This window comes from Protopterus annectens, chromosome 1.part1 (assembly GCF_019279795.1).
Source record: "Protopterus annectens isolate FY-2018-M chromosome 1.part1, PAN1.0, whole genome shotgun sequence".
Lineage (NCBI taxonomy): Eukaryota > Metazoa > Chordata > Ceratodontiformes > Protopteridae > Protopterus > Protopterus annectens.
The window spans coordinates 1992940743-1992967587 of NC_056726.1; the positions used below are offsets into that span (position 1 = coordinate 1992940743).

At 45.3% G+C, this 26845-nt stretch overlaps 1 protein-coding gene across 1 annotated transcript in view; it reads left to right on the forward strand.

Moving 5' to 3' along the window:
* LOC122816787 (dynein axonemal heavy chain 8-like) overlaps window positions 1-26845 on the forward strand; it is a 9517065-nt gene that overhangs the window by 8199210 nt on the left and 1291010 nt on the right. The window lies entirely within an intron of this gene.

Sequence of the window (26845 nt, forward strand, 5' to 3'; positions counted from 1 at the left end):
GACTTTTGGAACTGGACCCTCTACCTCCTGGGTGACTCTGCACACTGATGAGCTTATTTACTTCATCAAACACGGTGGGCATGGAAGGATCCAGATACCACAGAATCAATTCCTCAGAGACCAGACAGGATTATGGCACCACCCACGGACAGGCAGTTCCTGAGTAAAGGAGTTCCTATTGATGCCATGGTCATTGTGGTGGCCACTAAGAAGGAACTAGCTGACGAAAGTTCCACTGTCCACCTTCTTAACAGGGAGTCACAGGCGATGGACAGAATTGGGAAGCATGTATATGCCTCATCCACTATTGCACTGAGGTCTCGCAACTACTTTACACATTTTACAAGATTACAGAGGGAGATTAAGGAGTTATCAAATACCCTCTCTGGTGCTGTTTTGGAGCAAGTTCAGGCCTCTGTTACTTCCTAGCTGACTACTCTTCAGTTCCTGTCCAATTCATCCATGAGGTTGATCTCAAACATAGCAGAGGGAACCTCAAGGGTGGTGAGTTCAGGCATTTCCATAAGGAGAGATGCCTGGATGCATCTTTGTGCATTTGCGGAGCCCTTTAAGTCCTCTTTCGTCAATGCCACTTTGATGGAACATCCTTGTTTGGCCCCATTGTAAAGGATACTCTATCTAGGTGTGAGAAGGATGGAAAGACCCTGTCTGTTGTAAGCATGCATTTTTCGACATCTCAGTGAACCTTTTCCAGGAATCAGTGAGGTGGTCGGAAAATGTGGTTCAAAAAGTTACAGAGTCCTTTTCTGGATATGGGGAGGATGTTCCCCAGAGGCAAAGGAGGGAACTCTAATAGATGTCACTGCCCTCATGGCAAAGGTGGCCCTTAGAATCAGGGTACCAGAGATTCATTCTTTGATAAACCCAACCAGCGCTGCTGAAAGGATGCTCGATTACCCACTTTTGGAGGCATTTGAGGGGCAATTATCCCTGCACCAGAGATTCTGGCTAGATATATCAAAAGATACTTGGGTGCAGAGGATTATATCCAGAAGGTATGTAATACCCTTTTCCCTTCCACCTCTGTTCTCAAGAAAAATCTCCGATGTTCCACCCAGTCAGAGGAAACGAGCAGCAATTCAAATACAAAAGCTGCTAGAAAAAGAGAGTCATCCAGGAGGTCCCGCCAGACCAGATAGAATCCAAAACTTATTCAAGGTTCATTTTAGTGCCAAAGAAGATGGAGGACTATAGACCAGTTTTGCACCTCACCAAACTAAACAAGACAGTTCAAAGAATCAAGTTTCAGATGGTCATGGTTCAGTCCATGCTTTCTTTTTTGGGCAAGGATGACTAGATGTGCTCAATAAACCTTCAGGATGCATACTGTCATATAAAGATGAACAGACAATCCAAAATCTACTTACATTCCTGGCTGAGAGTCAGTCACTACCAATTCAGAGTACTGCCCTTTGGACTCACCACATCTCCCAGGGTGTTTATCAAATGCATGGCAGTAGTAGCAGCTCATCTCAGACTGCAAGGATTCTGAGTGTTTCCATACTCCGACAACTGGCTCATATCAACTCTGACTAGGCATCAACTCATACTGGCAAAGGACCAGATTCTTCAGACTTGTTCTCTTCTGGGGATGACCACAAACTATGAGAAATTTCAACTACAACCTACTCAGAGCCTAGAGTTTATAGGAGCAGTTCTCAATAAGAAAACTACCACTGCATCCCTGACACCATCAAGAGTTCAAACAATATGCTCACAAGTCAAAAAGATAATCTTCAATGCCATTATTTTAGCCCATCTGGTCCTTCAAGCCCTGGGATCAATGGCGGCAGCAATAACATTAGATGTTAAGTTGTCAATCTCGCCTTCATTCTTGCTTGATGGGTTCGGAGCCGATCCTCGGCTCCAACTCGGCACTTGCTAAGCTCGAGAGTCACTTTTACCAGCTCGAGGCAGCCCCATATCCCATGATGCAAGGCGGTAAGTACCTAGATCTCGTTTGCCGCTTCACTGATGAGGTCCTCCTTTTACCAGCTCCTGGTAAGTGATTTTTACATTACTATTTTTGCCCCTTTTTCTTCTAAAACTTTAAAATTTATAGTTTTAACACAGTTATAGTCCCTTTCTGACCAGAAATTCCCTGTCTCCTTAAAACTTTTAGTCAGACTTCTCCCATCCCATCCCCCCCCTTGTTAGGGTGTGTGTGTGTGTGTGTGTGTGTGTGTGTGTGTGTGTGTTATTGATAGTTTTTTTTGGGATATATAATTTAATTTCTTGGACTGGTGTTGTGTGTGTGTATTATTCACCATATCTAAGGAAAGGGTCTCAGGCTTTAAGAAGTGTGACTCGTGCTGTCAGAAGATGTCTCTGACAGACCGTCACACTTCTTGCCTTTACTGCCTGGGGCCTCTTCACCTGCAGGACTCCTGTGCTATATGTCACTCTTTTAGCCAGAGAGTCCTGCAGGAAAGAAATAAATTGATTTTGAGGGGCCTTCTAAAGCCGGAGGGCTCTCCGGCCAAGTCGGCCCCATCTAAGACTTCAAAGTCTTCCAAGGCCCAGGCTTCTGTGTCCAAGCCTGTGGCCTCGGCTCCGACTCTGTTAGAGTCGAGATCGGCTCCGGCTGGAGCCGATTCTGGTTTACTCAAACCTTCGGCACCGATGGCTATCGGTGCCGATTCTGGTTCGACCACTTCGGTGTCGGCTCCAATCGGTTCCGACCACCATGTGGCTCAGGAATTGGTGTCGGCTCCGACACCCTTACTTTTATGGCTGTATCGGCTCCAGCTGGAGCCGATACATCAAAGCTACCTGTCGGTGCCGATAAGTTGTCGGCTCCGACAGTTTCTGTGGTTTCATCGGCTCCGATGGTTCCTTTGAGGAAGAGGTCTAGATCCCCTTCCTTGGAGCCGATACTCTCGGCTCCGGCTTCGCCTCTCCTCTCGGAATGGAGCCATCGGAGCCGATCTTCTAGGTCATCCAGGCTTTCTGACCATGATTTGGAGAGAGTGGTCAGTAGATTACTAAAATCACAGGCACTGGCCCAAATGCTACATAGTCCGTCTCAGCAGACGACTATTAGTCCACACCCCATTGCAGTTCCTCCTTCGACTCTACCCCAGAGTTTGGAGTTGGAGTCTTCGGGAATAGTTTCTCCTACGGCTGAGGGACAGATACCCCCTTCTGCTCCCTCAGCCTCTACTCTTATCTCCTCTTCGAGACCTTCCTTAGAGGGATTCGGTGGCCGGGCTTCCCTGGTCTCCTCCGAGGGGGTGAGTGGCATCGGACCCTTGTCCGACCCCGCTCTTCCCCTTGGAGCCTCGGCCTTAGTGAGCTCGGCTCCGACATCTGCCTCGGAGCCTTCCTTTTCGGTGGGTCCTGGAGTTCCTAGCTCTTCGGAGCGGGTTCTCTCGGACCTCCCAGGGAGGGGAGCCTTCGAGGTGATGAAGAGTGTGCTGGCCACTGGACTCAGCCAGCAGTCTGTTCCCTTAGCTCCTCCCTCTATAGTGCCTGTTGACATCTCTGCCACTTCTCTTGCTCCCGGACCCAGAGATCCTCCGCCTCAGGTTTCCCCACTGGGAATATCCCCCTCTTCCAAGGATTCTCCTGATTTGTCGGGAGATCCTCTCGCGGAAGAGGACTTGTAAGAGGAAACACGTAGACTCCCCCGAGTCTATCACTTCGGATACTGACTTAGATGAGTCTGAGGGATCCCCAACATCCCCCTCTGAGGATGTCTCCTTCTCAGACATCCTAGAACTCCTTAGACAGAGGGGAAACTGGCCCACCAACAATCCCTCTGAGGATGAGTCAGTATACCTGGAGGCGTTTGGATCTTGGCCCTCCACCTCCTGGGTGTCTCCGCCTTTCGACCCCCTTATGCAAGTTATTGCTCGAAAGGCGTGGGCTGCTCCTGACTCTGTAGAGCCAGTCCCTAGGAGGCCTTCTAAATTTATTACTGCCCCGTCGGACAAACAATTCCTCACAAAAGGTGTCCCTGCTGATGCCATGGTGGTGGCGGCTGCCACTAAGAAGGAACTTGCAGATCCTTCCGTACCTGTCCATCCTCCTAATAAGGACTCTAGGACCATGGATAGATATGGTAAGCGGATGTTTTCTTCAGCGACCTTTGCTATGCGTTCGCTGAACTACCTATGTCACTTCACCAGACTCCAGAGGGATATCCTTAAGGAACTAGGTGAAGTAGTACAGGATCCTACAGCTGCAGTGGCTCAAGAAAAAATTGCTTCGCAGCTAGGAACCCTTAACTCCATTGCTAACTCCTCCATGCGGCTGATATCATATGCTGCTGATGGAGCGAGTAGAGCCGCAGGTACAGGTGTGGCTCTTAGACGCCAAGCCTGGATGCGGCTCTGTAATTTTGCAGATCCCTTTAAGGCGTCCTTCACAAACTCTCCCTTTGATGGGTCAGCTTTGTTTGGCCCTCAAGTGAAGGAAACGTTGACCAGGTGTGAGCAGGACGGCAAAACTCTTTCTGCTGTAGGAGTCCGTTTTTCCACCCCTTCTAGACCTTACCCCAAAGGACAGAAGGGTGGCAAAATGTGGTTCCGCAAATCCCAAGGAGTCACGCCAGATTCACGTGGTCAGTTTACCCCTAGAGGCAGAGGGGGTAACAACAACAGACGCCGCTCTAGAGGCAGAGGGGGTCCACAAAACCAGGGAAACAGGGAGTCTCTCTCTGACAAGCCCTTTCAGCATCCCTGAGATGTTGCCCGGCTGTCCCGCCTTGGAGGCATTCGGGGGAAGACTATCGCTGTACCCAGAAGCCTGGCGTTCCCTCACTCAAGAGAGATGGGTACAGTCGATCATATCCGAGGGTTACAAAATTCCTGTCGAGGAAAGTCCTTTCTATCCCTCAAATTCCCTTCCAGATGTACCACCCGGTCTAAGGGAAATTGCAGAGTTAGAAGTCTTAAAACTACTGCAAAAAAGAGCCATTCGGCCAGTTACAACAGATCATTCAGAGCCCGGAATCTACTCAAGGTTCTTTTTGGTCCCCAAAAAGACGGGAGACTGGAGACCAATATTGGATCTCAGCAGACTCAACAAGTCTGTGAGGAAGACAAGATTCCGAATGGTCACTCTTCAGTCAATACTGCCCTTCTTACAGAAGGGAAACTGGATGTGCTCAATAGATCTTCAGGATGCGTACTATCACATAAAAATTCACAGACGCTCCAGGAGATTTCTCCGCTTTCGGCTGGGGTCCAGTCATTTCCAGTTCAGAGCCCTGCCCTTTGGTCTCACTACAGCCCCCAGAGTGTTCACCAAATGCATGGCAGTGGTCACGGCTCACCTGAGACGTCAAGGATTCCAGGTGTTTCCGTATCTCGACGACTGGCTCCTTTCAGCCACCACCAGGCATCAGCTTGTTCAAGCCAGGGATTACACAATAAATCTTTGTTCTCATTTGGGCATCTCGATCAACTTCGAAAAGTCATCCTTGTTGCCCTGCCAGTCTATTACTTTCATAGGCGCAAACTTAAACACTCTTCGGATGTCAGCTACCCTTACAGATCAAAGAGTTTCAGACATTCAAAGTCATGTCAGGATCATTCTAGCCAACAAGAAAGTACAGGCCAGAATGGTTCTAAAGGTATTAGGCCTCATGGCTGCGGCCATTACTCTTCTTCCCCTGGCTCACTTCTACATGCGCCTTCTTCAGTGGATGTTGTTCACTCAGTGGTCTTACCAACAACTTCCAATGCGTCACCAAATACTGGTGACACAGATTTGCAAGAATCATCTTGCTTGGTGGATCACTTCTCCCCAGATTCACCAAGGCAGACACTTTGTAACCCCATCCCCGGTAGCCACTGTCACCACGGATGCCTCCCTGATTGGGTGGGGGGGGTCATTATCAGGGCAGGATGGTTCATGGGACGTGGCAACCGTTCGAATACCACCTGCACATAAATGTCCTAGAGATGAGAGCAGTGCTTTTAACGTTGCAAGCCCTCAACGACTTTCTTCCCGTAGGGACAATTGCAGTCCACACAGACAACATGTCTGTAGTTTGGTATATCAACAAACAGGGCGGAACCAAGTCCTACCCCTTGTGTCGAGAAGCGCTCAGACTTTGGCAATGGGCGATCTCCTCTCATCGGTTTCTGGTAGCAACGCATATCCCTGGGAAAACCAACATTTTAGTGGACAGATTGAGCAGAGCTATTCTCATGCCTCACGAGTGGTCTCTCAAGCAATCTATAGTGGATGAGATTTTTCTGGAATGGGGTCGCCCATGTTGCGATCTTTTTGCTACTCCCCAAAACAGCAAATGCCCAGATTTCTTCTCTCTCTTCCCTCTGCCAGGCCATCCCCCCAGAGACGCTCTGACCCAGGATTGGCCCCAGGGACTTCTTTATGCCTTTCCTCCTTTTCCTCTGATCCCTCAAGTTATCCAGAAAGCAACCTTTTTGAGAGCCAAAATGATTCTCATTGCTCCTTATTGGCCTCGACAAATTTGGTTTCCGTTCCTCCATTGTCATCTTTTGGTGCAGCCGTGGCATCTGGACCCAGTGTCAGATCTTCTGATTCACCAATCCGGTCAGCTGCACCGGTCTATCCCTTCTCTCAACCTCACAGCATGGTTGCTCTACTTCCTTCCTTAGCCAGGCTTCCTTGATCTCTAAACCCGTTAGAGACATTCTAGTAGCTTCCTTAAAATCCTCTACCAGGAGGATTTATACAAGCAAATGGAAGCGTTTCTCTTATTGGGCTAAAGCCAAGAATATTGACCCCTTCACTGCTCCAGTTCAGGCAGTTTTGGATTTCTTAGCGGAGGTTTTTCATGCAGGCTCCTCTTCTTCTACAGTTAGAGTTCAATTGGCTGCTATCTCGAACTTTCATGTCGGGTTCTTGAGATCACAATATTATGTCTCACAGGCTTTGTAGAGCCTTCTTGAAAGGAATTTTCCTCCTGAAGCCTCCAGTCAGGAGTCCTCCTCCTCAATGGGATCTAAATTTAGTGCTGACATCCTTGATTCTTCCCCCCTTCGAGCCAGCTGTTTCTTGCTCCCTGAAATTTCTTTCATGGAAAACCTTATTCCTGGTAGCTATTACATCGGCCAGGAGGGTGTCTGAACTTCATGCTCTTTCTGTTCGCCCCCCCCTATTTGGTCTTTCACAAAGACAGAGTATCATTGAGAACTAATCCGACCTTTTTGCCTAAGGTCGCCTCAAAGACTAATTTAAATCAATCCATTGATCTCCCTGTATTTTTTCCAAATTATTCTAACAGATCGAACAAAAACTACATTATCTTGATGTCCATCGACAACTCAGATATTATTTGGACAGAACTAAACAATTTAGGAAATCCGATCAACTCTTTGTCTCCTATGCTGATAACAAGAAAGGCCTTCCTGTCTCAAAAGTGACCTTATCTAGATGGCTTTCTTCTGTCATCTCTGAAATTTATCGGCTCAGGGGAAAACAGCTGTGCTCAAAACCTAAAGCACATTCAACCAGAAGCTTAGCTACTTCTACAGCTTTTCAAGCTAGACTTCCTTTAGACACTATTTGTGCAGCGGCCACTTGGGCCACTCCTCATACTTTTGTTTCCCATTACAAATTGGACTTGGCCTCCAGGGACAGAGCCAAGAGCCAGTTTTGGCTCTACAGTCCTCAAGAGTCTGTTCCATTGAGCCACCCAGTATACAGGTGCTAGGGACGCGGTCCCATCAAGCAAGAATGAAGGCGAGATTGACAACTTAACATTGAGAAGTTATGTACCTACCATAACGTTCCATGTTAGTTGTCTTCTCGCCTTCTTTCTTGCGACCCTCCCTCCTTCCCCCAGGCCTGGACAGACCTTTCTCTACAAGGAGTTATGATGCTGAAGACCATACAGAGCTGGTCCTTCTTCCATCCTGCAAGTTTTTTCTTTCTTCCTTCTTCCTTTGGGAAGTGTTTATGCTAGGTGCTATTGCCCTTTGTTATCAAACGAGATCTGGGTACTTACAGCCTTGCATCATGGGATATGGGGCTGCCTCGAGCTGGTAAAAGTGACTCTCGAGCTTAGCAAGTGCTGAGTCGGAGCCGAGGTTCGGCTCCGAACCCATCAAGCAAGAAAGAAGGCGAGAGAAGACAACTAACATGGAACGTTATGGTAGGTACATAACTTCTCATTTTTCAATGGATGCTAGCTTCCCAGTAATCAATTCTTCATCCGTCTTTGTCCTACCAGATAAGAGTAACTTGACATGCAAAAGAGAGCTGGAATGGTGTGTTTATTCAGACCAAGTTCTTCTAGGCCAGCCATTCATTCTCCCTCAACCCAAGGCCTTAGTGACCATGGACACTTCCCAGTTAAGTTAGGGAGGGTCATTACTGGGTGAAGGCAGTCCAAGGCACCTGGTCCCCCCGAAGGAGGCCAAATTCCATATAAATTTCCTAGTGATGAGAGCAGTGCAGTTAACATTGCAGGCATTCCAGGATGCTCTCCCCTTAGAGACCATTGCAATACAAACAGACAACATGTCAGTAGTTTGGTACATCAACAACCAAGGAGGAACCAAATCCTACCCATTGTGTTGAGAAGCTCTCAGGGTATGGAAGTGGGCAATCTCTTCAAACCACTTTCTCTTAGCAATGCATATTCCAGGGAAGTCCAGTGTGATAGCAGACAAACTGAGCAGGTACATTCTCCTACCCTATGAATGGTCCCTGAACAAGAAAATTGCAGACAAGATATTCCATCAATGGGGCCATCCTTGCTGGGAAATATTTGCTTCCCCGTGAACAACAACTGCAGCAGCTACTTTACCCTAATCTCCCAGAGGGGAAATCTCACTTCACAGTTTCCCCCCATCTCCTTTATGCATACCCACCCATTCCTTTGATTCCCAAATTCCTTCAGAAAGCTTCCAGGATGAGGAGCAAAGTCATCCTTATTGCTGCATATTGGCCTCAACAGATTTGGTTTCCCTTTCTTTGGCCTACCTAATTCAACCACCTTGGTTTCTGGACCCAACTCCTGACCTTCTGTCTCACCTGACAGACGTGATACACCCAGATTTGGCAAACTTCAGGCTGACTGCCTGGCTTCTCCAATTCCACTGATAGCCAGATAACCAATGTTCTCTTCTATGGTCCATCATATTCTGATGTCCTCTCACAAACCTTCCACCAGGAAACTATATTGCAGTAAATGGAAAAAAATGTGTTCTTTGGGTTCAGAAACAACATTGAACCTTTTACAGCTCCCATACATGACATATTTAATTTTTTATCACATCTCTCTGATGAAGGAGCTAGTTTTTCTACAGTTAGAGTCCAGTTAACAGCAGTATTAAATTTCTATGTTGGGATAAATGGCTCATCAGTAGCATCTCATAAGTTAAGTAGAGCATTTTTAACATGCATACTACTCTTAAGGTGTCTCTTTAAAGATCCTACTCCTCCTTGAGACCTAAATTTAGTACTCCAGAACCTTACTCAACCTTCATTTGAGCCTGCAGCTACCTGTGATCCTAAGTTTCTTTCTTGGAAAACAATTTTCTTAGTAACCATTACTTTGTCCAGAAGAATTTCTGAGATTCAAGCTTTATCCTTATAACTCCCACACTTGATTTTTCATAGGGACAATGTAACCTTACATGCCAATGCTTCAGTCCTTTCAAAGGTGGTGTCAGAATCCAATATTAATCAGTCTAATCATTTGCCTGTAGTCTTCCCCAGATTTTCTATCAAATGTGAATATGTGTTACACTTATTGGATCTTCACAGGCAATTACATTTTTACTTACACAGGACAAAGAACTTTAGGAAATTAGATGAACTGTTTGCTTAATTTACAGAACCTACATTGGGTAAACCAGTTACCAGAGTTACATTATCTAAATGGAAGCAAATTGCACTTCCTTTGTATATACCAAGTTGGGCATCACTCTTACAAAAACAATTCGTGCTCATTCTACTAGAGCCATGGCAACTTCCTCAGTGTTTCAATCCAGAATGTCCATAGATGGTATTTGTGCAGTACCTACTTGGGCTACTCCCCATACCTTTATTACTCATTACAAGTTAGATCTGGTCTCCAGTGGAAGGGCATCATTTGGTTCTGTGCTGCTCAGAAATATCCTTCCTTGAGTCTGCCCTGTAAATTAGGTAGCGGGGGACTCTATCACATCAGTTGAGGATATAATGAAAATTGACAACATCAGATAAAGAAGTTTTGTGCTCACCATAATGTTCCATCTGTGTTGTCCATTTTCATTCTTCCTCAACTCTTCTTCCACCAACCTCCATCCTAAAGGCTTCTGAAAGACCGAGTGTGTATGGACTCATTTGTCTCTGTTATATGAGTATCTCCAGAGATAGTTTCTCCATAGTAATTTTCATCTTTTGCTTTCTGTTATGGCAGCAAATAAAATCTGAGGTAACTGAGATTGTTTCATTGTGGGTAAGGGAGAAGCTCAAGAGTTTTTGGTTGCACAAAATTTAGCAACGGACGAGTCGGATCCAAGGGATAGGATCTGAACCCATCAGTTGAGGAAGAATGACAATAGACAACACAGATGGAATGTTATGGCGAGTACATAACTTCTTTTTATCTTTTGAAGCAAAAAAAAATTGAAAACTGCTAATCCTCCTCTGTAGATAAACTGTTCCTATTTGATGTCCAAGAATAACCCAATAGCCCACAGATCTTTCAAATCCTGAAAAGGACACTTTTTTATTTGAGGCTGTAGAGGATGGAGTTTCAAATTTCATATCATTCAAAAAATGCATGTTAAGCAGTATCTAAAATCTGGCCCCGAACATGGGTCTTTTGTTTTTGTGTATGTGTATGTGTGTGTGTGTGTGTGTGTGTGTGTGTGTGTGTGTGTGTGTGTGCGTGCGTGCGAGCGCACATGTGTGTCTGTGGAAAGGGGGAGAATCCTGAAGAATGCCTTGATTTTTTTTTTTTTTTTTTTTTTTTTTGTGGGTGTAGCTATTTTTGTTGGGTCTGAATTTATGTACTTTTGTGTATGCAGTGTATAAAGTTTCTTTATTATCTTAAGTGCAAGGGACTGAGTTTATAATGACTGATTATATGCTCATCCCTTTGCACATAATGATTTTTATTTATTATTTATTTATTTATTTTTTTGCTAGTGCATATCACTGTTCATTCACTTTATTTTGCTACTGTGTTTCATTGTTTTTGGTTGCAACTTTTGCATGCTACCGTTTTGCTTGTGGCTGCTGGTACTGTGTTACTGTGGGCCAGGTGGTTCTGTATGTTACAATTAGTGACGTATAACTTGCTTTGGTGTTCATTTGTCGATGACAATGACCACTGTTCTGTGTGTGTGTGTACTGTTCCCCAGTGTGCAGTTGGTTACTGAGCCAGCTTTGTACGGATACTGTGTATGTGTCAATAGTTTCTATGTGTTGGAAATCATATAACTGATGTGACATAACAAATATGGCTGTAATCGCCTGGTATGCTGGCAGTCTGGACTTAATGTCAAAGCTCTGCTTGGAGAGGGAACCTTAATTTCACTACTCAGAAATGTGAGTAAAATGTATATTATTCCTTATGTCTGTTTCATTGATTTTTTTTTTTTGCACAGCTAATGGGACTACAACTGCAAGTTTGTCTATAAATTTCTGTGTGTACTAACACTTTTAATACTATGTAGTATACAATGATCGTCAAAGGGGTGTGGATGGCATCTTAAAAGGGATGGGGAAATGTCAGCAATATGGTGACACATGGATGTCGCCAGGGTAGGGCCCTCCAACTTGAAACTTTCTGGTGGCCACCAAAATGTTAGCAATGGCCCTGTCTAGATGAAAGATTAACCCAATATGTTTATCATTCACACTGCTGCAGTAGCCTTCAGTCTGTGTGGGTTGTGTCCTGCCCAGGGCACAATAAACGGACAGCTTCCAAATGCTGTGGTGCCCTCCCACACATTCACTTTGATTACTGATTAGACATCCCTGTGGAGGGAAATCAGCAGTCAGAGTGGAGCATTATTCAATACTTTCTTGCCTGTTTATGCTCATGAAGAATCAACTCAGAGGCTTCACAGGAGCAGCAGCCATCATTCAGCTTCATTTCTGAAAAATAAGTCCCTAGTTGGGAACCCATCTACACAGATTTACTGCCCTTTTAAAATATATTTTTAAATAGTGCTTTTACCAGTATTTTCCCTTTAAAAAACAGGTATGCTTTCATATATGGGAAGTTTCTTGTCAGGAGCCACTATGTTTAGCTCCAACTTATTTAAGAGCTATTTTGTGTGAAAATGTGCTTCTTATGCAAATTTGAGTTATTTTAATTCAAAATTTACTGTTGAGGAGTGCTTTATATGTGCAATATATCATTTCTGTACACTTTGTGACAATGTGCTTCCCCGTTTTTCTTCTGTGAGACTAAATATTTTAGCAAAGGAGTTTCTGACAAGAGTTTAGTGTGTTGCTTATGCATTACTTAGGTATGGGACTGTGTATGTGGGTATAAATTTAAATGTGCTGTTTTTGAATACTTTTTGACAACTTACCTTCAGGACGACTCACTCCAGCAAGGTGTACCACCTTTGAGACATCCTCCTCGGTTACAGCACAGGTACTTACCACACTCTAGCTGTTCCATCTCATGCTGGACCCTAAAAGAAAAACAAGAAACAAAGAACCTGCTGACACTGTGGGCTCAGCCAGTGCCTCAGTTGATAGTGGGTGAATTTGTAGTCGCCACTTGGCATTTATACTCTGTTACCTTTCAAGCTTCCTTTGGTGTGGCCTTTTCAGCCACCATGAACAAGGGGTCAGCCACATTCCTCTTCTGCTGTTCCACGGTCCAATCTAGGCATGTGAGAACCATCTTCTCTGTGTCAGGGAGACATTTCAGGAGATGTTGTTCAGAGTAGCTGGGAAAAGAGACCTATAGATGGGGCAGGTGTGCCTTGTCCAAGCCATTCTTCATCCAAATCTTTTCCTGTAAAGAAAAAGCAAAATGTTAAACATTGATCATTCATAGACATAGTGTCTGTTATAAATCATTATTTTCTTACATTAGCCAAGCAATTTTTACAGGCTGGTAATCTTGGTGTTCAAAAATCATTACCAGAGAATAATGTCAGCTGAAATATTCTTGAGGAAAACATGCTAAAGCATTCTGACATAGAGACAGAGCTTAATGTTCATCATATTGATCACTGCTGCAGTAGCCTTAGCTACATGGGGTTATATCCTGCCAAGGCTATAACAGCCAGCTTCCAAAGCTTCAGGATACATTCCACATACCTAAACCATTAGACAGCTCATGCTGAGCTGTTTAAAAATCACAAATTTGAGGCCATGCTCTTCGGAACGTTCCTACCATTGTTTAGAGTACTCCTCTATGAGCCTTCAATGATTGATGGTCGGCTTGTGCTGTTCCTTTGCTGGGCACATAATTTCCGTTTGGGAAAAAAACTTCCACATAAAAAGTATATTGCTTAAATGTACATTCCTGCTAAGGAAATTTAGATGTTATGTAGTCCAGTCTAGCCTACATTCTTACCCATGGGTTCTGAGCCGAACCTCAGCTCCAACTCGGCCACACTCTAGCTCAAAGTCTTCAATTGGCTCGTGGCTAAGAGGTATGCCATGCTGCAATGCGCCTATCCCCAGATCTCGTTTGCCGCTCGTATGCTCGGACATGGTCTCGCTGTTGGTCGTGGCTAAGTTTAATTTTTTGATTTATTTCTCAATATTGTAGCTCCAAAAGCTATTTTCATAGCTGGTGTGTGTGTATTGCTTCTGCTGGTTGTGTGGCCTGTTCCATTGGACCTTTTTTCTTGTTATCCCATTTCATTTTTGGTATCTATGGGCTAGGCCCATTTCAGTTAGGGGACCTAGTCCTCCTCTGTATTTTTGTAGTATACCCGTTAGCTGGTTTTGTTGTGTGCCTGTTCTGGTGTTTTTTTTCCCTGCTTATTCCCTGGGCTAGACCCATTTAACTTGGAGGACCTAGTCCTCCCTGTGGTTGTCCCACGGTCTCTAGGCCATTTTCAGTTAGAGGTGCTCTATTTTTGGTGAAGGTGTCCCTACGTTTTTTTTCCCTGTGTGTGTGGAAATTTCTGTCAGCATGACCAAGGATTCTAAAGAGCACTGACCTTTGGGCTTTAAAAAGTGTGTGAAATGTAATAATAAGATGTCATTGACTGATGGGCACTCAGTGTGCGTGTATTGCTTGGGGGCTATTCATCTCCAAGAATCCTGCTTGTTCTGCCATGCTTTCAGTCCCCGTGTATTGCAAGAGAGGAAGAACAAGCTTATTTTAAAAGGATTGCTGAAACCTTCCTTTGAAGAAGACTTGGAGAGGTCTTCTAGTTCCAGATCCTCTCCTTCCAAACCGGACAAGAAAACCAGACAAAAAAATCCTCAAAGAAACTCTCTCTGGCTCTGTCAGTTTCCTCGGAGCCACCAGAGAAAATCGCCAGAACTATAGTTGCTTCTTTGGCTCCACTGGCTTTGGGGCCAACAGAAGGCAGCACATCTATTATGTTAACATCAGCTGCCAGTCTCTTGGAGCCAGTGACAGATTTTCCAGTTCGGAGCCGGTCTCCAGTTTTTCGACCGGTTTCTCCGACTCACAGGTCTCCCTCTGCAGAGAGATCCAGATCCCCGACCGTATCCTCTAGGTCCCTTTCTGATGATGATGTCAATAAAGTGGTGAAGAAACTGCTCCAGTCATCGGTGCTGGCTAAATTGCTTTCAGCTCCGGCCCAGTCGGCTCCGAAGCCCATCATCCCTTCATCTTTGACTGTTCCTCCTCCAAGCCTTTCTTCAGAGCCAGAGCTGTTGGTTCTGTCGGACACCGTGAGGTCGGTTCCAGTAGCCCCTTCTGGCATTTCGGCTCCGATCTCCACTCCGACCCCGTCGGCGCTGTCCACGCGTCCAGGATTCACAGTTCATCAGTTAGACCCAAGAGGGAGGTCTCAGATCAATGTTCCTTGGCTCCTAGCCTTCCTCTTGGTGCTTTGGCTCAGGTGAGCATGGGCCAGACATCGGTTTCGGACCTCATCTCCTCAACTCCTTGGGCTACTGCCATATCTTCCACAGTTAGTCGACCTTTGGAGCTGGGATATCAGCTTTCGAGGTCATGAGGAGTGTGCTGGCCAAGTCGTCAGCTGCATCTTACGGCACCGACACTCTTCCCCCTCCAGCACCGATATCAGTCTCAGATCACTCTCTATCCAGGGACAGTGAGACCCAAGGCCTCAGGATACCTCCATGAGTGGTCCTTAACTTTCTGAGGCCTCCCCAGAGTTTTTACCTGAGGAGCCCCCCAGAAAGAGAGTGTGCAAGAGGAAGCACATTGACTCTGAAGATGAGTCGCTCATGTCTGACACTGACCTCGAGGAGTCAGAAGGGTCCCCCAAGTCGTCTTCTGATGATATCTCTTTCTCAGATATCCTGGAAATATTGAGACAGAGAGGCAACTGGCCCTCCAAAGCTCCTTCGGAGGAAGAGTCGGTGTTCCTGAAGGCCTTTGGGTCTCATCCCTCCACCTCTTGGGTTTCTCCCCCGTTCGACAAGCTCCTGGACCTCGTTTGTCGAAAGGTGTGGGAAACTCCAGACACTGTGGAACCGGTCCCTAGGAGATCCAACAAGTTTTTGTCCGCTCCCCCTGACAGAGAATTTCTTACGAAAGGCGTTCCAGTAGATGCCATGGTGGTGGCAGCAGCCACCATGAAGGAACTTTCAGAAACTTCATCTACTGTCCATCCCCCTAACAAGGAGCCTAGGGCTATGGACAGGTATGGGAAGCGTGTGTTCTCCTCAGCAGCCTTTACACTGCGGTCAGTGTCATATTTTACACGGCTCCAGAGAGATCTCCTAAAAGAGATGGGAGATTCTATGCTTCTGATGCTGTGGCTCAGAAGGTCAGTGCTCAGATGTCTACCCTAAATTCTATTACTAACTCCTCCATGAGGCCGATCTCTTATGCAGCCGACGGAGCGAGTAGAGCAGCAGGTTCCGAAGTGTCTCTTAGGAGACACTCCTGGATGCGCCTGTGCAATTTCACGGAGGCCTTCAAGTCTACGTTCACCAGTGCCCCATTTGATGGTTCATCATTGTTCGAAACCAAGGTAAAGGACACTCTCACTAGGTGCGAGCAGGAAGGAAAAACCCTGTCTGCCATGGGAGTCCATTTTTCCATGCCTTCTAGACCTTATCCCAAGGGCCAGAAAGGTGGGAAAATGTGGTTCAGAAAGTCGTAGAGGTTTTTTCAGGGCGCACAACGTGATTCCCCCTCCGGAGGCAGGGGAGGGGGTGGAAATTCAGGTAGATGCCACCCTAGAGGCAGAGGAGGCCTGCGTAACCAGGGGGACCATGGTTCCTTTTGTGGTTCTCCCTACCAGCGTTCCTGAAGGGAGGCCCGACTGTGCATCTCTGGAGCTGGTCGGGGGTCGCATTTCTTTATACCCAGAAGCCTGGCAAGAAGTCACCCAAGACGAGTGGGTATTAAAGATAATTTCCAAAGGTTATCCTATCCCCTTTTCTTCTCCTCCCCCGCCATCCAAGAGAATCCCAGACATTCCACCCAGTCACAGGGATTCTGCAACTTTAGAAGTACAAAAGTTGCTCTCAAAGGGAGCCATTCAGCCTGTCCCCGCAGACCAAGTTAGATTAGGGACTTATTCCAGATTCTTTTTGGTGCCGAAAAGAACAGGGGACCTGAGACCCATCTTGGATCTCAGCCATTTGAACCTTCATGAAGAAAAGTCCAAATTCCGCATGGTCACATTACAGTCAATTATCCCGCTATTAGGGAAGGATGTATGGATGTGCTCCGTTGACCTCAAGGATGCTTACTACCATATCAAGATGGGCAGGGCATCCAGAAGTCATTTATGCTTCTGGCTGTGAGCCAGTCATTTTCAGTTTTGTGCCCTGTCCTTTGGTCTCACCACAGCCTCCAGGGTGTTCACCAAATGCATGGCAGTGGTAACGGCTCACTTGAGACATCAGGGATTCCAAGTGTTTCCGTACCTTGATGACAGGCTCCTGTCTGCCACCACCAAGCATCTACTGTTACAGTCTATGCCTTGCTACCATTGAAGAAGGTCAGGGCAAAAGTAGTCCTCAAGTTGTTAGGGACCATGGCTGCCACGATTATGCTAGTTCCTCTAGCAAGACTACACATGAGGCTACTTCAGTGGCTGCTTTTCGCCCAGTGGTCACTTCAGTGTTTTCAACTCTCCCATCCTATTCTGATTACAGACAAGTGCAAGCAGGATCTATACTGGTGGCTTCAGACCAGCAATCTCAACGTAGGCAACCCCTTTGTTTTACCTTCCCCAGTTGCCACAGTGACCATGGATGCCTCCCACATCAGGTGGTGGGGGTATCTTGACAGGACAGTCCAAGGCATGTGGCAAGAGCACGAGACCCATTTGCATATCAGTGTCTTGGAGATGAGAACTGTGCTATTAGCGTTGTAAGCACTTCTGAGCTTTCTTCCTCTTTGGACAATTGCAATCCACTCAGACAACATGTTGGTGGTATGGTATCTAAACAAACAGGGAGGAACCAAGTCGTATTCCCTTTGCAGAGAGGCACTTCGAGTGTGGCAGTGGGCAGTGTCTTCCCAATACTTTCTAGTGGCAATGCACATTCTGGGGAAGTCCAGCGTGATTGCTGACAGGCTGAGCAGAGCTATTCTGATGCCTCATGAGTGGTCCCTGAGCAAACAAGTTGCAGAGCAGATTTTCCACAGATGGGGTCAGCCTTGCTGCAACCTATTTGCCAGCCCTCTCAATGCCAAGTGCAGCAGCTATTTCACCCTTATCCCCCCGAAGGGGGAGGCAACCAGGGATGCTCTAGTTCATGATTGGCCCTCCAGTCTTCTTTATGCCTTTCCGCCAGTTCCCCTGACAACAAAGGTTATTCAGAAAGCACGATCCTTGGGAAGCAAGATAATACTGATTGCACCACACTGGCCTTGTCAGATTTGGTTTCCTTTTCTCCAACCCTATCTAATGGATGATCCATGGATTCTGGACCCAGAGCCAGAACTGCTGACTCGTATGTCAGGGCAGCTCCATCTATCTATTCAGACCCTCTAGTTGACAGCTTGGCTGCTCCAGTTCCGTCCCTAGTCAGGCTTCATGATTTTTCCCCTGAGGTGGTTCATATCGTGTCTTCTTCCCCCAAGCCTACTACTAGGAAGATTTATTCCAGCAAGTGGAAGAGATTTTCCATTTGGGTTCATGAAAGGCAGATTGATCCTTATACAGCTCCTGTTTCATCAGTTTTAGAATTTCTTTCTCAATTGTTCAGCCAGGGATCAGCTGCAGCGACTATCAAAGTGCAGTTGGCATCAATTTCTACCTTTCATGTTGCTAATGAACCCAATCTAATGGCGCACAGACTTTGTAGGTCTTTTCTCAAAGGGACTATGCTACTTCAATCTCCTGTCTTTGATCCTGTAATGCCATGGGACCTCAATTTTGTGTTAAAGCAGCTTACCTCGTCTCCCTTTGAGCCCGCAGCTACTTGTGACATTAAATTTTTGTCTTGGAAGACAATCTTTTTGATAGCCATCACTTCGGCTAGGCGGGTCTCTGAGCTCCAAGCTTTATCAGTCCGGCCCCCTTACTTGGTGTTTTATAAGGACAGGGTTTCTCTTAGACCTAATCCTTCCTTTATACCAAAGGTCACTTCGGTTGTCAACCTCACCCAGTCCATTGAGCTGCCTGTGTTTTTTCCCGAATTCTCTAACAAGGCAGAATTTAAGTTTCATCAGTTAGATGTTCATAGACAATTGCATTTCTGTTTACATAAAACTAAAGATATTAGGAAATCAGATCAACTCTTTGTCTCGTTCTCAGACAACAGACTTGTTTCTAAAGTAACTCTATCCAGATGGATTTCTATTTGCATTTCCTTCATTTATACTTCTGATGGCAAGGAATTACCCTTTAAAGTGAAGGCTCATTCTACAAGATCGGTGTCTACCTCTACTGCATTTCAGGCTAGGATGCATATGGATGATATTTGTGCTGCAGCTACATAGGCATCGCCTCACACCTTTATTAGTCACTACAAATTGGATCAGATATCAAGAGGCAGATCTTCCTTTGGTTCCGCAGTGCTCAGGAGTATTTTTCAATGAGCCACCCAAGGTTTAGGTGCTAGGGACACACTGTCCCAAGGGTAAGAATGTAGGTGAGATTGGACTACATAACATCAAGAAGCTATGTACTTACCATAACATTTGATGTATGTACCATCTCGCCTTAGATTCTTACTAGCCCACCCACCTACCCGTTCCTGGGGGACCTAGAGTTTTAGTCTCTGTTTTCAGCACTCCTTTTTGATTAGTTGGGTTGGTTCTTCCTCTCAGCGTGTTGGGGTGTGTGTGTGTGTGTGTGTGTGTGTGTGTGTGTGTGTGTGTGTGTGTGTGTGTGTGTGTGTGTATGTGAGCTTGCAGCAAACAAGATCTGGGGATAGGCACATTGCAGCTTGGGATACCTCTTAGCCACGAGCCAATTGAAAACTATGAGCTTGAGTATGACTGAGTCGGAGCCGAGGTACGGCTCCGCACCCAAGGGTAAGAATGTGAGGCGAGATGGACTACATACATCGAACATTATGGTGAGTATATAACTTCTTGTTTTATGCTAGGAGTTTGTGTTTTAATGGACTGTCACAAGAGTTAATTGTATTTTTAGTCAGGAGCACATTTTTTTCCTGTCAGTTTAAAAGTTGTTTAAAATAGTTGAAAACATTTTTTTCCTCTGGAGAAATTGTGTTTATTTTACTTTTGGCAACTGGCAAAAGTGCATTAAAGTGTTTTTACTGTATTTTTGTGAGAAAAAAATAACTTTATCAGCTTTATATTACATGTTTTTCCTAGGAAAGAGGCACTATTTTTAGTTCGACCATGGGAACAAATTACTGGTCTCACAGTCAATCCTTCCAGCCACAAAAAAAAGAAAAAGTTAAGCAAACAATCACTTCTACCACAATAGACAAGCAACTTGCCACAACCTCAGGTGGATGACTCTGCTGTGGCCAAAGCTGGTTCCTTAGATCATTCATCTTTTACCACAGATCCTTCTGGTATATAATCTACAGCTACTATGGACCAGTGGTTAGCCAGATCCTCTGTTGCTGCTGGGGTCTCCTCCATACCACTCAACCTCTTACAGCAAGAAATCTAGGCAAAGCCATAAATAATGTAGGACAAATGGACAAAAATAGGAACAATTTTAAATACTGCTCTTACAAACTTAGAAACTTGATAGAATAATAGGTGTTGCGTTAACATAAAGTTTCTGAAGAGTATGAAGTCTGAAACTCAAATGGTTGTCATTATTTTCTGACTTCAATCCTCAATGATTTGCCAGTGATTTGTCATAAAACCACAGTTTTATGAGAAACCAAAATCTGAACATCCAGTGAAAATCGGGTCTATATTAGATGCTCGACCACTTAAATTTTCGAATCTCTAAAGGTCGACCTTTAGAGATCGAACAGTTAAGCGATCGAAATTTTACAAAAATTAAAAAAAAAATACACAGTAGAAAAAAAAAAACTAAAGGGTTTAAGCAGGGGAGCAAGCCCTCTGCACCCACCACCCCCTACTGTAATATACCAACTCCAAGATCGCGCTATAGTGTAGGGAATGGGAAAGTTCCCATTTCCGCACTGTAGTTCACTGAAGTGCGATTTCAGAGTTGGTATATTTAAATAGCGGGGGTGTGGGGGTGCAGGGGGTCTTGCCCCCCTACCTAAACCCTTTCTACATGTTTGTTTTTTTATATACTTTTTTACTATTTCGAACTGTTTGATCTGTAAAGGTCGACCTTTACAGATTCGAACATTTAAGCGTTCGTTCTAGTAATATAGACCCTGAAAATCTATACAGTTGAGAGATATGGTCCCCTCAGTGGGCAAGGGAGAGCCACTCTTGTTGGTCCTGGTAAACAGATCAGAGAAGGCTTCCCTGCTTAAGTCAGCAAGTTGTACCCATCCCAGGGGAAGTTGCCACTGCCATTAACAGCATTTCTGCCTCCAGTTTTCCTATCAAAAAGTATAGAAAACTAAACCTGTATCGACTCTTCCTAAAATTTGTCTATACAGGAGTAGTTTACTAGATTTGTCTCAGTGTTTAATTCAGGCTATTGATCCTTCTTATAGGTTCATAGTTTCATAGGTGTGTACTAGGCTAATGGCCCTGGGGCCTTTACAAGCCTAGCCATAGGATTACTGTGGCATTGTGCCACCTGGCCTTAGTTCCAAGTGTCTCTGTGGCGTTATCCCTGGGATGAATTTTCTATTTCACATCCACTCATTGAGATTTTTCTTGAAGAGAGTCAGTGAGGTGCTCTGCTTGATAAGTATGGGAAGTTGATTCCATAGCATTGGCAGTCTCTGGGTTATGAACCTGTCCCTCCAGAGGTGGTTTCTGGTGAAAGATAGAGGGGGTGCTCATTTCCTGAAGAAGTTTAAGATTCTGAATCCTGACAGTAAGCTGAAGGGTCACCTGCAGGGTTTTCTACTTAGACTTCTGATTCAGACTCAGAGGAGAGCACATTATCTGATTCTGCCTGCATTGGTTTCTCATTATTTGAGACTGTTTCCAGAATGTGTCAGTGTTTTCAGTGGGAGAACACTGAGTTTTTTCAGTACCTCAGAAAATACTATTAACTTTTACAGACAGAATTTCCAGAACCTTCACCAATCCCTCCAGTGCTGACAGCTTTGTAATATGTGTGTGTCACTGCTTGCAATTTTCAGTCAGCCTGCTGTCCCTAAAAAGATTGTATAAAGTAGCTCACCCTTTTAAGTTTTTAAACACTCATTCCAAACCTTACCCAGCAGCTATAGCTTTAGTTGATCAAAACTGCTAGGCTTATATGTTCTGACTAATTGTGAAAGTATGAGGAAAAATCTGTTTTAAATAGTTTAATTTCTTCCATTTTACAGGTCACAACTCATTGCTTAAAGGGTGTGTGTGACTCTGGTGATGTGTCTTCCAGGGCCATCCCCATTGGTATTGTTTTGTAGAGCTTTGCCTGGGTGCATTCTGAGAATCCCCTGACAAAGTGAAAATGAGAATTTAAATTCTCTTTTGGATAGAGATTTAGTTTTTTGGTTCCCCTGCTGCAGAGGTTCTGAAATGTGTGATGAGGGGATAAGCTGATATAGATGATCTATAACATTTTTCAGACCTAACATTTTCTAAGGGATTCTCTGTTCCAAAAAAGCTGTAAATCCCATTGTAACCAAAGGTCTTCCAACAAAAAGCACGAAGCAAAGGTAAGAAGGAATGACCAGCACAGTTAAACGACAAGTGTTATTTATTAAATACAAAAGTAAGTGCTTTCGTCATAAGCACTTCTTCAGATTAAATTCAGACAAGCCAAGGAACAACTTAAATACAATTTAAAAATGAAAACATCCAATCAGAATTCATAATTAAAAAAAGCTGAGATTAAGTCCTATTAAATACTATGGTAACAAATCAGTGCTTAATCTTACGTCCTTTTAAATAAGGTCCTAGTGATGTGTTTTCATTCAAACCATAATTTCTTTCTGCTAGCAAAGTTCGAATCCACTTAACTTCATTAACCCCAGTTTTATTAAGGAAGTCCCCACCTCTACTGCTTTTAACAGTTAACTGAATCACTTTAAAGCGAAAGCTATGGTCAGGATGCAAATTAATATGCTTATACAAAGTATTCACGTTAACTTTCCTCTTCATGTCTCCAACATACCTCTCAGCCATACTGAATCTTTCAGTTTTCCCCATTTTTTTGAGGTCCAAATAATGGGGTGCCACGATTCCTGAGTAGCACCCCTTAATTTGCGCAGTGACATCAGCTCCATCCAGCCTATTGGAATTCTGCTCTGGGCCATAAGTGAGTTTACAAGAGGGGCGGGAACATGAGCACGGAGCTGCTTCCACATTTATCCATCCAAGCTGCTTCTGCTCTAGGCCATGAGGTTTACAAGAGTGGCAGGAACATTTACTTCCATTCAAGCTGCTTCTGCTCTGAGCTGTTTATTTCCAGTGAGGTTTACAAGAGGAGCGGGAATGAGAAGTTATGTACCTACCATAACGTTCCATGTTAGTTGTCTTCTTCTCACCTTCTTTCTTGCTGGATGGGTTCGGAGCCGATCCTCTGCTCCGACTTGGCCTATACTAAAGCTCGAGAGCTAATTTTACCAGCTCGAGGCAACCCTATATCCCATGATGCTAAGCGCCAACTACCCAGATCTCGTATGGTAGCTGAGAACATAGCAATTTTAACCTCCCAACCCAAGGGAGAGAAGGAGAAGGGGAAAAACTCCCATGTGCCATTACCTGAAGCTATAGCTACCCAAGGATAACCAGTTTAGGCTTCAAATTGTGTAGGGTGAAGACCCTGATAAAAAAAGGGAAATCCTTTCGGTCTATCCAGGCTAGGGGGATGGCGGGTGGGATGCAAGAAAGAAGGCGAGAAGAAGACAACTAACATGGAACGTTATGGTAGGTACATAACTTCTCAATGTTAAGTTGTCAGTCTTGCCTTCATTCTTGCTGGATGGGACCGCGTCCCTAGCACCTTCATCCCGGGTGGCTCATCGGAACAGGCTCTTGAGAACGGTGGAACCAAAATTTGCCCTGTTTCTGGAGGCCATGTCTAATTTGTAGTGTGTAATAAAGGTATGAGGAGAGGCCCATGTGGCTGCTGCACAAATAGAATCTATTGGCAATCTAGCTTGAAAGGCTGTTGATGTAGCTAAAGCTCTGGTTGAATGGGCTCTTGGCTTAGAAGGTAATTCTTTACCTCTGAGTTGATAGATACAGGTAATCACAGAGGACAGCCATCTAGACAAGGCCCTTTTTACCTTCCGCATAGGACAGAAAAAGCTGATCAGATTTCCTACTTTGTTTAGTTCTGTCCAGATAGTAACGGAGCTGACGATCAACGTCCAGATAATGCAGTTTTTGCTCTGCCCTGTTAGAATAATTAGGGAAGAAAACTGGAAGATCGATAGATTGATTTAAATTTGCCTGAGAAGTCACCTTGGGCAAAAAGGACGGGTTAGTTCTGAGAGAAACCCTGTCTTTGTGGAAAACTAGATAAGGAGGACAAATGCAAAGGGCATGGAGTTCTGATACTCTCCTAGCAGAAGTTATGGCATCTAGGAAGAGAGTTTTCCAAGAGAGCAACTTTAAAGAACAGGAAGCCGCAGGTTCAAAGGGAGGAAGAATCAAGGATGTTAAAATCAAATTCAAATCCCACTGTGGTGGGGGGGTCTTTGATTGGGGGTTTGAGTAAAAAGATACCTTTAAGGAAGGCTTTACAAAGCTTGTGGAACATGATGCTGGAGTCTGATATGCCTATGTGAAAATTTGAAATGGCCGCTAACTGAACCTTTACAGTGGAGAATGAAGAGCCTGAATAAAAAATTTCCGCTAGGAAATCTAGAACTGACTGTATAGGAGCAGTGAAGGGATCTATATTCCTAGCTCTTGCCCAGAAGGAAAAACGCTTCCATTTACTACTATAAATCCTTCTGGTAGAGGATTTTAGGGAAGCTACAATAATATCACGGACAGAATTGGAAATCAGGGGAAGCCTGGCTAGGGATGGAAGTGGAGCAACCAAGCTGTGAGGTTGAGAGATTGGAGGGATTGGTGCAGCCGCCCTGATTGGTGGGCCAAAAGATCTGGCACTGGGTCCAGATGCCAAGGCTGTTCCAAAAGGTAACGATGCAGGAATGGGAACCATATCTGTTGAGACCAATAAGGGGCAATGAGGATCATCCTGGCTCTCGAGGCGGTAGCTTTCTGAATCAACTGAGTGATTAATGGAAAGGGGGGGGAAGCATATAGAAGTCCCCGAGGCCAATCGTGGACTAGAGCGTCTCTGGGGGGATGGCCTGGAAGGGGAAAAAGAGTGAAAAAGTTGAGGCACTTGCTGTTCTGAGGTGTTGCAAAAAGATCGCAGCAAGGAAGACCCCACTTCTGAAAAATCTCTTCCGTTACTGATTGCTTGAGAGATCACTTGTGTGGCATGAGAATAGCTCTGCTCAACCTGTCCGCTATGATGTTGGACTTCCCGGGGATATGCATTGCTATCAGAAACCGCTGAGAAGAGATCGCCCATTGCCAAAGTCTGAGTGCCTCTCGACACAGGGGATAGGACTTGGTTCCACCCTTCTTGTTGATATACCACACTACGGACATATTGTCCGTCTGAATTGCAATAGTCCCTAAAGGAAGAGAGTCGTGGAGGGCTTGCAACGCTAAAAGCACTACTCTCATCTCCAGGACATTTATGTGCAGGTGGCATTCGAAAGGTTGCCATATGCACTGGACTGCCCTCCCCTGAAAATGCCCCCCCACCCTATCAGGGAGGCGTCCGTTGTGATCGTGGCGACCGGAGGGGAAGGAACGAATGGTCTGCCCTGAAGGACTTGAGGGGAGACCATCCACCAAGACAGATGTTTCTTGCAAGATAGAGTTATTATGATTTTGTGTGTCAAAGGAAGCTGTTGGAAGGACCACTGGGAGAAGAGCATCCACTGAAGGAGCCGCATGTGAAAGCAAGCAAGGGGAAGTAGCGTGATGGCTGCCGCCATGAGACCTAACACTTTTAGAACAAACCTGGCCTGGATTCTTTTGCTCTGAAGGAGGATATGAACATGATTTCGAATATCTAAAACTCTTTGCTCGGTTAATTTTGCTGAGAGCTGTATGGTGTCCAAGGTGGCGCCTATGAAGGTAATAGACTGACAAGGCAACAAGGCAGACTTTTCGAAATTTATGGAGATACCTAGCCCTTTGCAAGTTTGAATGGTGTAATCTCTGGCAAGAAGAAGCTGATGCCTGGTGGTGGCAGTAAGGAGCCAGTTGTCTAGATACGGAAACACCTGGAATCCTTGACATCTCAGATGAGCCGTAACCACTGCCATGCATTTGGTGAACACTTGGAGGGCTGTAGTGAGACCAAAGGGCAGGGCTCTGAACTGGTAGTGACTGGCCCCCAGCCGGAAGCGGAGAAACCTCCTGGAGCGCCTGTGCATCTTGATGTGATAGTACGCATCCTGAAGGTCCACTGAGCACATCCAATTGTCCTGACCCAGAAAGGGTAGAATGGACTGTAGCATGACCATCCGGAACTTCATTCTTTTTACAGACTTGTTTAGTCTGCTGAGATCCAATATTGGCCTCCAGTCCCCTGTCTTTTTTGGTACCAAAAAGAACTTGGAGTAGATTCCGGATCCTAGTTGGTCTGCTGGGACTGGCTGAATGGCTCTTTTTGTTAGTAGTTTTGATACTTCTAGTACTGCTTGTTCCCTTAGACTGGGTGGAACGTCTGGGAGGGGCCCTTTTGGCTGAGTTGAGGTGTGGATAAAGGGAATTTTGTAACCCTCCGATATAATCGACTGTACCCATTTGTCTTGTGTGAGAGAGCCAGGCTTCTTGGTACAGCGATAACCTTCCCCCGACTGCCTCCGAAGGTGGACAGCCGGGCAGCTTCTTAGGGATGCTGGAAGGGTATGCCAGAGAGAGACTCTCTGTTACCCTGATTCTCCGGATCTCCTCTGCCTCTAGGGCGGCGTCTGTTGTTCCCCCCCTGTCTCTCGGGGGGGGGGGACTGACCTCTTGCGTCAGGCGTGACTCCCCGAGATTTGCGGAACCACATTTTTCCACCCTTTTGACCCTTAGGATATGGTCTAGACGGGGTTGAAAAATGGACTGCCACGGCAGAGAGTCTTGCCATCTTGTTCACATCTGGTCAAAGTATCCTTCACTTGAGGTCCAAACAATGCTGAACCATCAAAGGGGGAGTTAGGGAAGGACACCTTGAAGGGGTCTGCAAAGTTGCAAAGCCGCATCCAGGCATGACGC